Source organism: Papio anubis, chromosome 2 (assembly GCF_008728515.1).
Source record: "Papio anubis isolate 15944 chromosome 2, Panubis1.0, whole genome shotgun sequence".
Taxonomy (NCBI): Eukaryota; Metazoa; Chordata; class Mammalia; order Primates; family Cercopithecidae; genus Papio; species Papio anubis.
Window position 1 is genome coordinate 100736715 of NC_044977.1, and position 16295 is coordinate 100753009.

At 36.5% G+C, this 16295-nt stretch overlaps 1 protein-coding gene and 1 long non-coding RNA gene across 8 annotated transcripts in view; one reads left to right on the forward strand and one right to left on the reverse strand.

Annotated features, from left to right (window-relative positions):
- LOC116273657 overlaps positions 1 to 3926 on the forward strand; it is a 30314-nt gene extending 26388 nt beyond the window's left edge. Inside the window, exon 3 of the long non-coding RNA XR_004181964.1 lies at positions 2280 to 3926. This is a non-coding gene — a long non-coding RNA (uncharacterized LOC116273657). The remainder of the gene's footprint in view (positions 1 to 2279) is intronic.
- MYRIP (myosin VIIA and Rab interacting protein) overlaps positions 1 to 16295 on the reverse strand; it is a 404653-nt gene that overhangs the window by 282722 nt on the left and 105636 nt on the right. The gene's annotated exons all lie outside the window — the stretch shown is intronic.

Consider the following 16295-nt stretch of genomic DNA (forward strand, 5'->3'; position numbering starts at 1 on the left):
GGGATAACAATTAATGTGAAGACTAAGTTAAACCAAGTTCCATAAAACACTAAACCAAGCCAGACCACAAAGACAGATGAGTTTCACATTTAAGGATCTGGACAATGACAACTTGGCTTCAGTGCAACAGAGATACACACACATACATTTTTAAATTAAATATAAGTCACAAGTTCTCAAGAGAGTAATTAGAGCCCTGGGAGGAATCTGCCAGGTTGAAGGAACCCAGAACGGCGGGCTCCGTGTTGGGGAGTCTTCGCGTATTACAGTGTAAGCATATTTCTGTATGCTGCAGTTGCATGCTCTGCCTTCTGATTCTTTCTGTGACAGTGTCTCCCTGAGTCTCACTGCAGCTCATGTGGCTGTACAACTCAGCACATGCCAAGGCAAATGTTCTCAGAGAGACATCATTATTCCAGAACTGGAAGTCCACCCTACCACATCTTGTTTGCTGCTTAGAGATACTGGGGCTGTCAAGTTGTGAGTGCACATCTGAGCCATGGAGTTGGCCTTCACGGTCTCTTCTCCCATTCCTGTTTCTTCCAGCCACATAAATCCATCACTCCTCTGTGGAGGCTGCACTACCCACAATGGTTCTGACTCCTCTGTTGAAGGGACTAGAGCCAAGGCTAGTGTTTCCGGATTCTCCACAAATATTAATCTTGAGGATTCAGAAAGAAATCAGAATTCCTGAGAATTCTTGGGAAATCCCAAAGTCATAAATTTCTTAAACACTTTCAACAATCTGTATACTCTTCACTCATTATTACAGATACCTAAAAATGCCTTTAACAAATACTGGTTTAGTAGTATTTACAAAGAACTTCAGCCTATAGTGAATATTCAAACACAGGAAAATGGGGATGAACATTATTCGATAGAATCTGAATAACATAATATTTGAATCTCTTAGGAAGGTTAACAGTATTACACAGATGTAGGTGTTGAAACTGCCACATTAAGAACTTATTTTGTTTCTGAAATTTTTAATGTTTCAAAACATCACTCATAAGATTTGTATAAAGTATATCATACCTATATTTGTAGATTTTTGCACAAGTGACTCATGTTAGCAGCAAAGGAGGCTAGAAACACATACTTATAAGATGGCAATAGTGGCCATTTCTCTCCCAAGTGCTCCTGTCCTGAGTGCTAGAAATGTTGACCTTCACCTTCAACTCCATGCATCAGCATTTCCTGTTTCTGCTTGTCCTTCACATTGGTGATTTCCTTTAAACCAGTAACATTTCTACATTGACTGTAAAGCATATTGCTCACAGAAAAGTTTTAATACTTTTCCTTATTTTCATGATGTTTCTACTGATTTTTCTTGGGATTTAGGATTTGGGGGAGTGTGTAAATTTCCAAAGTAATGATGGGAAGAAATTCCCATATGGAAACATGAGCCAAGGTCCTCAGTTGGAATGCCAGACCTCTAGCTTCCCTGTTGCTTCCTGTAGAACGATGGCCCTTACTTCCTGATCCACTTCTCCTTGAAGCTATAGGGTTCCTGACTTTGTAATTGCTGATCTGTCTTTTGATAACCCACCCAGTTCATGAATATACTTGACTCTTCAATTCTATTGTTCCTTGAGCACCAACTATCGTGATTTACAGAACCCCTGCCTTGTGCCCCAGTGTTTCCATGACCTTTAAAACTGACAGTCACCCTCCCCACCTGAACACACCCACACCTGAGACTTTCCAGTCCCACAACTTTCACTTTATCTTTATCTACCCCATCCCTGAACCCTGTAGATGTACATGTAAAGAATTTTAAACCAATAGTGCAGTCCATGTTTACACCGAGGCAAAAAAGTCATCACCTGAACTCAAGGTATGTGGTTTCCAGGGAGGAAGCTGAATGCCAGGGGCAGATCAGCCCCAGGACTCTTATATGAGCTAATTCCTGAGAAAGCAACTCCAGTGAAGACAGAGAAGCTGTCACTGACATGTAAGGCAACAGAATGAAACAATTTGTCACCAGGTCATGGGAGGAAGACATAGGATCAGCGAGAGGGAAACAAAGTGTGGGGCTAGAGGGGAAGCAGTTTCCATCTGCTCTGTCCACTTCCCATCTGCCTTCAAATTATATCTGTCCACAGTCTAAGAGATGAAGCCTTCAAACACACTTGAAAAACAGATTATTCTAACCTTTCCTGTCACCCTCAATTCCTGTCAGGATGCCTCGCTCTATACTGATAGCATTTCTCATCTATGAGAACATTAATTTTTAGAAAGAATAACTCAGTCACTGCTGCTGTCTGTTTCTTCCCCAGCTGGACTCCAAAGCCAGATTGTGCACATCCTAAAGTTTCTCATCAGATCCTGAAGCCCAGCATACTAAGGCATGCAAAACTAAAAAAGGAAGGTAACCCTTATTTGTTCCCTTTGGACCTTGTTCTTCTCCTTTCCTGAGCTAGTTTCTCTTGCCTGTTTTGCCAAGATTCTGCTTGCATAGCATGCTGGTTTGGGTTCTCCTCCAGCTCCCAGCCTGGGTCCCAGACTCGTCTCTGTCACCTGGGGATGGCATTTGTTCATCTTGCTTTCTGAAGCCCATATCTCAAGTGTGATCTTGGGTCCTCCTTAAAGAAAAAGGTCCTGAGAGTAGACATGAAAAACAAAGCCTATCACATCTGCTTCTTCTGCCCTCCTTAGCTCCAGGCTTGCAGACAGTGCTGATGTCCTGAAACACCACAGCCTGTACTTTTAGGCGCAGCAAGGAATCAGTACATGGGCACAGCATCAAGTTATGTTGGTTGAACTGCATCCAAAATTCCCCAGAGAAGACAAAGGAACTAAATACTGTCATACCACAACATTAGCTGGTGCATGATAGGATGGTATAATCCAGGTTTTCTCAGACTTTTATGGAGGCCTCACTCAAGCACACATTGCAGAATGCCACCTCCAGAGTTTCTGATTCAACAGGTCTAAAGCATGAGAATTCACATTTCTAACAAGTTCCAGGCAGTGCTAATGTTGTTTTCTAGGAGCCTTCCTTTAAGAACAACTGAGGTAATAAAAGAAGCCTACTTTTGAGAACCAGACAGACCCAGTGGTGTAACTTTGGGCAAGTCATTTAATCTTGAACCTCAGGTTCTTTATCTATAAAATATATAAATGATATAAAAGGAGAACAACAATAAATGACTGTAAAGTCTCTAGCACAATGCCTGGTACACAGCAGTTCTCAAAATAGTATATCTTATCCGTTTCCCTAATCTTAAAACAAGTTAAATAATATTTTGCAAAGTTTGGTATTTTCTTGCCTGAAACCTTGAATATATTTCTTGAAGGTCAAGTTTATGAGATGTCATTTTAAAATTCATAAAGGTAAAGACATATGGGAGTTTTATATAACAGCTTTTGCTATAGAATGAGATTCGGAATTGGGTGGCTTCTTCTCAGAGTTTCTCCTCAAAGTTTTAGACAGTGAAATGCAGAACATAACCATGTGATGAGGAATTTTCCAGTGACAAGGACATATGAAAGCATAAACCTACAGGGCAACTTTTGAAATGTGATTTAGCAAAGAAATATTTTGAGTGATTTTGTGATTCTAAAACAGATGTTGGCAAACATTTTCTGTAAAATTCCAGATAGTAAACATTTTGGCTTTTTGGGCCAGTCTCTATCATAACTACTCAACTCTGCTTTTGTAGCACTGAAGCAGCCATAGATAAAACATAAAGAAGTGGGGCAGCTGTGTTCCAATAAATGTTTATTTACAAAAACAGGTTGTGGTCCAGATTTGGCCCATGAGTATATATCTTGCCAATCCTTGCACGAAAAGGTTCTTAATGCTTAGCTACAAACTTTGCAATGATGGGTTAATAAATAAGAAATCAGAAGGAGGCCGGGCGCGGTGGCTCACGCCTGTAATCCCAGCACTTTGGGAGGCCGAGGTGGGCGGATCACAAGGTCAGGAGATCGAGACCATGGTGAAAGCCCGTCTCTACTAAAAATACAAAAAATTAGCCGGGCGCGGTGGCGGGCGCCTGTAGTCCCAGCTACTCAGGAGGCTGAGGCAGGAGAATGGTGTGAACCCGGGAGGCGGAGCTTACAGTAAGCCGAGATCACGCCACCGTACTCCAGCCCGGGCGACAGCGCGAGACTCCGTCTCAAAAAAAAAAAAAAAAAAAAGAAATCAGAAAGATCAGAATGCATGAGACTTTTGCCCATTTTGCTGCATCTAAATTCGTCTAGATTGTCAGAGGACCCCTTATTCTAGAGCAGTCCTAGAAATGCTATGTATTCTGTTCTCATTTAAATTCTGGCTTACTCATTATTAGAATTAACAATACTTAATGCAAATATAACTTTAAACATTATATGAAAATTATGATTACTTTAAAATATCTAATTCAGAGGGTGTGCCAGTGCTCCAAGAAAAGTTTAAGCACATCTCTGAGAAGTGAGGCTCCTGGCCTCTGACACTAGGCACTACCAAGGTCTAAGACATATACCCTAAAGGTGGAGAGCAGCCTCAATGCTATTAGGCTACAAGAGTGCAGGTAAGACTGAATGAACTCTCAAAATTCTTGACGATGGATCTCTCTGACCACTTCTGGCTCAGCACAGACCAGGTCAATGAACACTGAAAGGGAGAGATAAGACTCATTTTGTGTTGGGAGGCCTAGGCGGGCAGATCATGAGGTCAGGAGATCAAGACCATCCTGGCTAACACAGTGAAACCCTGTCTGTACTAAAACAAAAACAAAAACAAAAATTTAGCCGGGCATGGCGGCAGGCACCTGTAGTCCCAGCTACTCGGGAGGTTGAGGCAGAAGAATGGCATGAACCTGGGAGGCGGAGCTTGTAGTGAGCCGAGATCGCACCACTGCATTCCAGCCTGGGTGACAGAGTGAGACTCCATTTCAAAAAAAAAAAAAAAAGACTCATTTTGTGGGTACAGGACTGACTGATAGAGTGACCAGTTTCCATTTTGGAGGCATCTTCCAAACTCTTGTCCTTTTCTATGATGGCTCTTTAAACATTGGTGCAAGCCTCCTTATACAGTATCCTACTGCTCTCTCCATCAGCAGGTAAGACAAGAGTTTTGGAATGGTTATTCCAGGGCTAGAAACCACAATCCTATCTTGTGACACATTCTTCTGGAATGCCTGGCTTTCAATGGAGGGCTAATGAGGACCAGCATGGGGCCATAAACAGAATAAAGGCTATGAAACACAACCTAGTAAATATTACAGGACTATGCAACTCAGGGACATAAGTTATAACTAATTCTATGGGGCAGCAGTAACCTGATACCAAAACCAGATAAAGATATCACAAGAAAAGTACAGACCAATATTCCTTATGAGTATAGATGCAAAAATCCTCAACAGAATATTAGAAAATCAAATACAGCAACATATAAAAATGATCAAATACCATAACCAGTTAGGATTTATTCCAGGAATGCAAAATTGGTATAACATCTAAAAGTCTATCTGAATTGTACACTATATTAATGGACTAAAGAAAAACCATGTAGTCATGTTAATAAATGCAGACAAATTATTTGACAAAATCCAACACCCTTTCATAATAAAAGCACAAACTAAGACTACAAAGGAACTTTCTCAACCTGATAGAAGTTATATATGAAAAACTCACTGTTAAAATCACAGTTCATGAATAAAGACTGAATGCTTTCCCCCTAAGATCAAAAACAATACAAGGATCTCTCATCATTTCTATTCAGTATTGTACTGGAGATTCTAGACAGGCAAGAAGAAGGAAAAAAAGGAATTAAGAGAAGAAGTAAAACTATCTCTATGCAAAGATGACATGATCTAGTATACTGAAAATCCTAAGGAGTCCATAAAAAATTATTAGAATAAATGAATTCAGGAAGTTTGCAGTAAAAGATCAATATAAAAAACAATTGTCTTTATATATACTAACAATGAACAATCCAAAATGGAAACTTTAAAAATTCTATTTACAATATCATTGAAAGAAAAAAATACTTGAGTATAAATTTAACAAAAAATTACAAGATTTGTACATGGAAAACTACAAACATTATTGAAATAAACTAAAGATGCAGATAAATGGAAAGATATCCCATGTTTGTGGATTAAATGACTTATTAGTCAATAATAAAATGGCAGTACTCTCCAAACTGATCTACAGATTCAATACAATCCCCATCAAAATTCCAGCTGTTTTTGTTCTTTTGTTAATGATTTTTGCATAAATGTATAAGCTTATCCTAAAATTCATAAGGAAATACAAAGGCAACAATGGCCAAAATAATCTTAAAAGATGAAAACTAAGCTAGAGGACCCCACATCACAATTTCAAAACTTACTACAAAGTTAGAATAACCAAAACATTCTTGTACTGCCTTAGGATAAACATAGCTCAATGTAATGGAATGAAATCCAGAAATAAGCCATTAAGTTTATGGCAAATTGGTTACAGACAAGGATACCAAGACAATTAAATGAGGAAACAGTAGTCTTTTCAATAAATGGTGCTGAGACAACTGGACATCCACATGCAAAAGAATGAAGTTGGAGTCCTATTTTACTTCATATACAACAATTAAATCAAAATTCACCAAAGACTTCAATTTAAGAGATAAATGTATCAAATTCCTAGAGGAAAATATAGGTGTAAATCTTTACAACCTTGGATTAGGCAATGGTTTCTTAGAAATGATAACTCAAGTATAAGCAACCAGACAAAATATAGATAAATTAAAATTAAATATTTTTCTGCTTCAAAGGATATTATTAATAAAGTAAAAACACGATCCAGAGAATGGGAGAAAATATTCACAAATCATATATATAGTAAGTGAACTATATTCATAATATATAAGGAATGCTTACAACTTAGTAGTAAAAAGATAAGTAACCCAAATAAAAATGGGTAGAGGATTTGAATAGACATTTCTCTAAAGAAGATACACAAATGGCCAATAAGCCTGTGGAAAGACGTTCAACATCATTAACCATCAAGAAAATAAAAATCAAAACCACAATGATATTTGTGGATGGCTAGGATGGCTATGCTAAAAAAGACAGGTAATAATGAGTATTGATGAGGATGTGAAGAAACTGGAACCCTCATACATTGCTGGTGGGAATGTAAAATGATATAGCCTTTTTAGAAAACAGTTCGGCAATTTCTCAAAAGGTTAAACAGAAGTACTACATGAACTAGCAATTCCACTCTTAGGTATATACCCAAGAGAGGTGAAACATATTTCTGCACAAAAACTTGTTAATGAATGTTCACAACAGCATTATTTATAATAGCCAAAGTGGAAACAACTCAGGTCATCAACTGATGAATGGGTAAACAAACAAAAACATGAAAATATTATTCTTCCATAAAAGTGGATGAAATACTGATACACGCTTAACATGGATGAACCTTGAAAACATGCCAAGTTGAAAAAGCTCAACACAAAAGGCAACACATTGCATGATTCCATCTGGACACATAAAGTGTCCAGAATAGTCAAATCCATAGGGGAAAAAAGTTTATTAGTGATTGCTAGAGGTTGAGAGAATGGGGCTTCTTTTTGAAGCGATGAAACTTCTCTAAAATTAGACAGAGGTGATAGTTGCACAACCTTGTGAATATACTAAAAACCACTGAATTTTACACTTTAAAAGGGTGACTTTTATGCTATGTAAATTATAGTTCAATTGAAAATATATTTTGGAATATTTGTATGGGCCTATTTCTGGATTCTATTATGTTCCATTGATTTATGTATCCATCACTCGGCCAATACCACAGTTGTGATTACTGTAGCTATACAATGTCTTGAAATGTACTAGACCCAGTACACTTTATTCTTTGCGCTTTATTCTTTTTCAAAATTGGTTGCACTTTACTCTTTTTCAAAATTGTTTTAGCTATCTAATTCCTTTACTTCTTGCTAAAAATTTTAGAACAATCTTGTTGATATCTAAGATTTCTTGCTAGGATTTTGATAGGAATTGCATTATATTTTACATATCAATTTGGGTAGAATTGAGATCTTTCATATATTGAGTCTTCCAATCCATGAACACTGTATGTTTCTCCATTTATTTAGAGCTTACAAGTCTGGTATCTGTTTTGCCAGATTTACATCTAAATATTTCATTTGTTTTTGAGTGACTCTAAGCAATATCATATTTTAATTTGACACAATTTATCACAGTATCTGTGTGTCCATATATTTTAACTTGATACAATTTATCACAGGATCCGTACGTGTCCATGTTTGTTTCTAGTGTGTACACACACACACACACAAATTAATTTTTGTAGGTTTATCTTGGATCTAAAACTAAATTTGCTTTTAATTCTGGAGGTTTTCTGGTGATTCCTTGGGATTTTCCATGTAGACTATCATGACTTCTGCAAATAAGAGTAGTTCTGCAAATAAGAGTAGTTTGCATCGCACTTTCCAAACTATATGCATTTTATTTCCTTTTCTCATCTATTGCATAATCTAGAACTTCTAGTATCAAGCTGATTAAGAGTGGAGAGAGTGACATCCTTGGCATGTTCCTTATCTTAAAGGGGAAGCATTAAGTCCTCCACCAATAAGTACAGTGGTAGCTGTAGGTTTTTTGTACATGCTCTTTGTCAAGTTGAGGAAGTTACCTCTATTCCTAGTTTTTTGATAATTTTTATTAGGAACGTATGTTGAATTTTGTCAAATGCTTTTTCTTCATTGGTTGATATGATTATGTAATTTTTCTTTTTTACTCTTTCAATAAGGTGAATTACATTGATTGTTTTTTTAAAACTGAACCAGCTTTGCATCCCTGAAATAAACCTCACTTGCACATAGTGTATAACTCTTTTTATATATTGCTAGATTTTGTTAATATTTTATACAAGATTTTTGCATCTATACTCAGGAGACATGTTGGTTTGTAATTTTCTCCCTTTATCTTTTTTTGTACTGTCTTTGTTTCTTTGGCATCAGGGTAATACTAGCTTTATCAAATAAATTGAGAAGTAGTCCCTCCTCCTAAATTTTCTGCAGGATTATGTAAATTGGTTTTAATTCTTCTTTATCCATTTGTTAGAATTTTCCAGTGAAGCCACTGGATCTGGAGATTTATTTTTGGGGACAGTGGCTAATTTTTCAATTTCTTTAATAGTTATAAGGCTATTTAAATGATCTATTTTATATTGAGTGAGCTATGGTACCTTATACTTTCAAGAAACTGAAATTCTCTAAATTTATCTAAGTTGTCAAATTTATATGTGTATACAGGTCTTATTATTTTTAGGTATGTGCCTTCAATGCCTAATTTGTTGAGGGTTTTTCTCATAAAGAGATGTTGGAGTTTATCGAATGCTTTCTCTACGTCTACTGAGATGATCGTATGGGTTTTGTTTTTAATTCTGTTTATGTGTTGAATCACATTTATTGATTTATGTATATTGAATCAACCGTGCATTCCATAAATAAAGCCTACATGATTGTGGTAAATTAAATTTTTGATGCGCTGCTGGTTTAATAGTATTCTGTTGAGGATGTTCACATCTATGTACATCAGGGAGATTGGCCTGTAGTTTTCTTTTTTTGCTGTGTCTTTGCCAGGTTTTGATATCAGGGTGATTCTGACTTTGTAGAATGAGTTAGGGAGAAGTTCCTCCTCCTTGGTTTTTTGGAATAGTTTCAGTATGGTACCAGCTCTTCTCTGTATGTCTGGTAGAATTTGACTGTGAATTCATCTGTTTCAGGGATTTTTTTGGTTGGTAGGATTTTATGATTGATTCAATTTTGGAACTTGATATTGCTCTGTTCAGAGTTTCAATTTCTTCCCTGATTCCATTTTGGGAGGTTGTGCATTTCCAGGAATTTATCCAACACAGTCAACATCATATTGAAGAGAAAAAAGCTGGATGCATTCTCCTTAAGAATAGGAACAAGCAACGATGCCCATTCTCTCATCAGTCCTATTCAACATAGTATTAGAAGCCCTAGCCAGAGCAATCAGGCAAGAGAAAGAAATACAAGGTATCCACATAGGAAAAGACAAAGCCAAATTATCTTTCTTCACTCACAATGATTCTATACGTAAAAAATCCTAAAATACCTGCCAAAAGGATCCTAGACCTGATAAATAATTTCAGTAAAGTTTCAGGATACAAAATCAATGCACAAAAATCAGTAGCATTTCTGCACACCAATATTGTTAAAGCTGGGAGCCAAATCAAGAAAGCAATCACATTTACAATAGAGACACACAAACACACACCTAGGATTATTTCCAACCAAGGAGGTGAAAGATATCTCAAGGAGAACTACACAACCCTGCTGAAAGAAACTACAGATAACATAAACAAATGAAACAACATTCCATGTTCATAGACTGGAAGAATTAACATTGTTAAAATGGCCATACTGCTGAAAGCAATCTACAGACTCAACACTACTCCTATCAAACTACCAACATCAGTTTTAACAGAATTAGAAAAAAGTATTATAAAATTATTATGGAACCAAAAAGAGCCCAAATAGCCAAAGTGTTCCTAAGCAAAAAGAACAAAGGCATCACATTACCCAATTTTGAACTATACAGCTAGGCAACAATAACCAAAACAGCATGGTGCTGGTACAAAAACAGACACAGAAGACCAACAGAACAGAATAGAAAACTCAGACATACAGCCTCACACCTAAAACCATCTGATCTCTGATAAAGTTGGCAAAAATAAGCAATGAGGACAGGACTCCCTATTTAATACATGTTGCTGGAATAGCTGCCTGGCCATATGCAGAAGAATGAAACTGGATCCCTACCTTTAACCATATATAAAAATTAACTCAAGATGGATTAAATATTTAAATGTAAGACCTCAAACTATGAAAGTCCTAGAAGAAAACCTGGGAAACACCATTCTGGACATCAACCTTGGCAAGAAATTTATGACTAAGTCCTCAAAAGCAATTGCAACAAAAACAAAAATTGACAAGTAGAACCTAATTAAACTAAAGAGTTTTTGTACAGCAAAAGAAACCATCAAGAGTAAACAACCGACCCACAGAATGGGAGAAAATATTTGTAAACTATGCATCTGACAAAGGTGTAATATCCAGAATCTTAAACAATTCAACAAGCATAAAACAAATAACCCCATCAAAAGGTGAGCAAAGGACATGAATAGACACTTTTCAAAAGAAGACATACAAGCAACCAACAAGCATATAAAAAAATCCTCAATGTTACTCACCATCAGAGAAGTACAAATCAAACCACTATGACATACCATCTCACATCAATCAGAATGGCTATTATTAAAAAGACAGAAAATAACAGGTGTTGGTGAGGTTGTGGAGCAAAGAGATCACTTATACACTATTGGTGAGAATGTAAATTAGTTCAGTCACTGTGGAAAATAGTTTGGAGATTTCTCAAAGAACTGAAAACGGAACTGCCATTCCACCCAGCCATCCCATTACTGGGTACATACCCTAAGGAAAATGAATTGCTCTGCAAAAAAGACACATGCACTCATATGTTCATTACAGCACTATTCACAATAGCAAGGACATGGAATCAACCTAGGCACCCAACAATGGTGAAGTGAATCAAGAAAACGTGGTACATATACATCACTGAATACTACACAGCCATTGAAAAGAATGATATTATGTCTGTTGCAGCAACATGGACACAGCTAGAGGGCATTATCCTAAGTGAATTAACACAGGAACAGAAAATCAAATACCACATGTTCTCACTCATAAGTAGGAGCTAAGCACTGGGTATACATGGACATAAAGATGGGAACAATAGACACTGGGGAGTATTGGAGAAAAGGAGGAGGGAGCAATGGCAGGAAAATTCCCTATTGAGTACTATGCTCACTACCTGGGTGATGGGATCATTTCTACCTCAAACTCAGCATCACACAATATACCCCCATAACAAATCTGCACATGTACCCTCTGAATCTAAAATAAAAGTTGAAATAATGAAAAAATAAATATTCATCGTATTCACTTTATTATTCTTTTGATGTAGACAAGGTCTATATTGATATTGTCTGTGTATTTGGTGATACTGACAATTTGTGTTTTCTTTTTTCTTTCCCTTGTCAGTCTTGCTGAAGATTCATTTTCTTTTTTTTTTATTATTATACTTTAAGTTCTGAAGATTCATTTTCTAAATCATTTTGAGGAACCAGACTTTGTTTCATTTATTTTTATTGTTTTTCTGTTTACAACCTAATTGATTTTGGTTCTGATCCTTATTATTTCCTTCCTTCTGCTTGCTTTGGGTTTATTTTGCTTTTTTTCTGAGTTCTTATGGTGGGAACTTAGATTATTGGTCTGAGACTATTCCTCTTTTCCAATGTATGCATTTAGTACTATAAATTTTCTTCTATTTACTACTTTAGCAGTTTCCCATAATTGAAATACTGTATTTTCATTTTAATTCAGTTCAATGAATTTTTATTTCCTTTCAGACTTCCTCCTTGACGTCTGGATTATTTAGAAGTGTGCTATTTAGTTTCAGCGTGTTTGTAGTTTTTCTTGTTTATTTTTCTTTTAATTGATTTCTAGTTTGATTACATTGTAGAGAACACACTCTTTAATTTCACAACTTTTAAATTTGTTAAGGTTTGTTATATAGCCCAGAATATGGTCTCAATATATATTCTGTTGCCATTTGAGTTCTGCTGTTGTTGGGCGAAGTGTTCTATAAATGTCCATTAAATCTTGTTGTTTGACTGTGGTGATGATTTTTTCTACATCATTGTTGATTATCTTCCTAGTTGTTCTATTGGTTGTTGGGAGAGGTTGTTGAAGTCTCCATCTCTAATTGTTGGCTTCTCTGTTTTCAGTGTTAGTTTTATCAATTTAAAATTTACATATTTCCAAGCTCTGTTGTTTGCTGCATACACATTTAGAATCACTATGCCTTCTTTGTTGATCGACCTGTTTATCATTATGTAATGCCTCTCTCCAATTATGGTGATTTTCTTTGCTCTGAAATCTAGCTTATCTGATATTCATATAGCTAACCCTGATTTTTAAAATTAATTTTCACATGATATATATAGTTCTATACTTTTACTTTCAACCTATCTGTATCATTATATTTGAGGTGAGTTTCTTGTAAATAGCATATGACTAGCATATGTTTTTTAATCCACTTTGCTAATTTGTATCTTCAATTGGTGTATTTAGGCCATTTACATTTAATGTCATTGATGTGTTAGGGCTTAAATATGAAATTTTTTACTATTTTTTATTTCTGTGTTTACTTCCTATAGATTATTGGTCCTACTTTCCTGTAGATTACTTGAACATTTTTTAGAATTTCATTTTTATTTATGTAGAGTGTTTTAGAATATATCTCTTTGTATAGCTTTTTCTAGTGGTTGGTAGGTATGACATTTTACAGTCATAACATTTATCACACTCTACTGGTATAATCATTTTACCAGTTCAAGTGAAGTATAGTAAACTTACCTTCCTTTATCCCATTCACAATATAGTTGTCTTAAATATTTCTTCTACATGCATTTAAAACATCAAACGTATTATAATTTTTGCTTCAACTGTGAAACATAATTTTAAAAATATATTTAGAAAAGGATAAAGAAAGCCTGTTGTATTTATCAATATTTTTGCTTGCCATGTTCTTTCTTCCTTTTTGATGTTCTAAGATTTCTTCTATTATCACTTCCTTTAGCAAAGGTCTCCTGGCAACAGATTCTTAATTTTCCTTCATATGAGAATGTCTTGATTTCTCCTTCATTCCTAAAGAATATTTTCACAAAACAGGATTCTGAGTTGACAGTTTTTCCCTTTCAGCACCTAAAAAAATACATGCTATTTTTTGTTCTCACCTGTATAATTTCTGTTGAGAAATCTGTCATTCTTATTGTTTTCCCTCTGCAGGTATAGTATCATTTTCCTTTGTTTTCAAGACTTTAGTTAGGATGCGTCTTGGTGTGGATTTCTTTGGGTTTATCCTGTTCGGTATTCACTGAGGTTTTTGTTTGTTTGTGTCTATTGTCACATTTGGGGAGTTTTCAGCCATTATTTCTTCAAGTACTTTTTCAACTCTCTTTCTCCTTTCCTTCTGTAACTTTAACAATATAAATTTAGATCCTGTATTATAGTCCCATAGCTTCCTGAGGCTCTATTCACTTTCAGTCCACTCTACTTTCTCTCTGTTGTTCACACTAGGTAATTTCTATTGTTTTATCTGCCAGCTCACTGATTTTTTTCCTTCTGTCCTGCTATTGAGCTTCAGTTATTGCATTTCTCACATCTAAAATGTCTACTTGGTTCTTCTTTATATCCTTTATTTCTTTGCAGAGACTTTTTACTTCCTCATTAAGGGTTTTTTATTATTATTATTTGTTTCTAGTATGTTTGAAATTGCTCATTGAAATATATTTTTTAATCATGGCTGCTTTAAAATATTTGCCTGATAATTCCATCACCTCTGCCCTCTCAGTCTTGGCATATATTGATTGCCTTTTTCATTCAGTTTGAGATGTTCCAGGTTCTTGGTATGATGAGCAAATTTGTATTGATACTTGTGTATTATTGTATTATGTTCTGAGACTCTGAATCTTATTTAAACCTCTGTTTTAGCTGGCTCTCTCTGGTAACACTCTGGATTTATTGCTGCCAAAGAGAGGCATTTGACCTCTGTTGATACCTGAGGAGGGAGTTCCTTGTTGCTGCCTGGTAGAAATTCCAGCTCCCCACAAGATCTCTGCTGACTCTGCAGTGGAGGTGGCCTCATTGCTACTGGGCAGTGGTGAATATTTTTACTCTCCACTAGGCCTCCTCTGACACTACACTGGCTGGGAGGGAGCTTCCTTGTTTCTTGCAGGTGCTTGTTGGTCTGGCTCTCCAAGTGGCCCCACTTACACCACAAGAGAGGTGAAGGGCTCATTACTGGCCATTAAGGATAAAAGTCTCAGCTTCCTGCTTAACCTCTTCCAGGTAGGGGTGGAGGCCACAGACTTTTTCTGTGTTGTTTGGATGCAGTAGAGCAGTTATCATGTAAAAATTGTCTGTCTTGTTTGGGTGCTCTTTTCCTAGTCCTTTGGCTTTTGTTGGTTTTGGAGATGGGAACATTTTCATCTGTGACAATTGGTATTTCCAGGTTGCCAACTTTTTCACCTTCGAGACTCAAATATATGAGGCAAACAAAACAAAACAAAACAAAAAAACCTAAGAGAACTCAACACCATGCCACTCCTCAGTACCCAGGGAACACAGTCTGCCTTCTGTCCACTGTTCATAGTCTTCTTATGTTTGTCTTAGATAGGGTGAGCCCCCAGAGTTTTTAGTTATACTTAAAGAGAAGAATGGAAAAAAGTACATCTATTCCATCTTCCCAGAAGGGGAAGTCAGACAGCTGTCAATATATATATTTTTTTCTTTGAGACAGAGTCTTGCTCTGTAGCCCAGGCTGGAGTGCAGTGACACGATCTTGGCTCACTGCAACCTCCACCTCCCAGGTTCAAGCAGTTCTCCTGTCTCAGCCTCCTGAGTAGCTGGGACTGCAGGAACGTGCCACCACACCCGGTTAATTTTTGTATTTTTAGTAGAGACAGGGTTTCACGATGTTGGCCAGGCTGGTCTTGAGCTCTTGACCTCAAGTGATCCACCCACCTCGGCCTCCCAAAGTGCTGGGATTACAGGAGTGAGCCACCCCACCCAGCCAGCTGTCAACATCTTTACAAAGTACCTGGAGTTAGGGTATAATTTCCCACCGGAATATGTGCAAATTTTGTAACACAGGCTGCAAATTCATCTCTCAGTTTTCAAGATTCAACCCCCTCCTCCAAAAAACAAATGGTTTAAATGATGATTGTTTGTACTTAGGCCACACAGTGAGTTTAAATATTCCCTTGAAAACAGTTAGGGGAGTGGAGTAGAGCTCCTGTCACTTAACTGTCTACTATGTACACTGGAAGACAACAACTTAGCAAAAGCCCTACTGTCACAATTGCGGAAACAGGAAGAGTTCACCAGTGCTCACTTGCTGGTTGATTTTTGCAACATGCTTAATTCCTGGGGACTAAGAATCTACATTTAGAAAATGAGCAGGTTATTTTTACCTAAATTCAAGATTGATTTCTAAATTCCACTTTATCCCCAAAATTCCATCATTTATTCTTTTATTTATTTATTTTTATTTATTTATTTTTATTATACTTTAAGTTCTAGGGTACATGTGCATAACGTGCAGGTTTGTTACATATGTATACTTGTGCCATGTTGCTGTGCTGCACCCATCAACTCGTCAGCACCCATCAACTCGTCATTTACATCA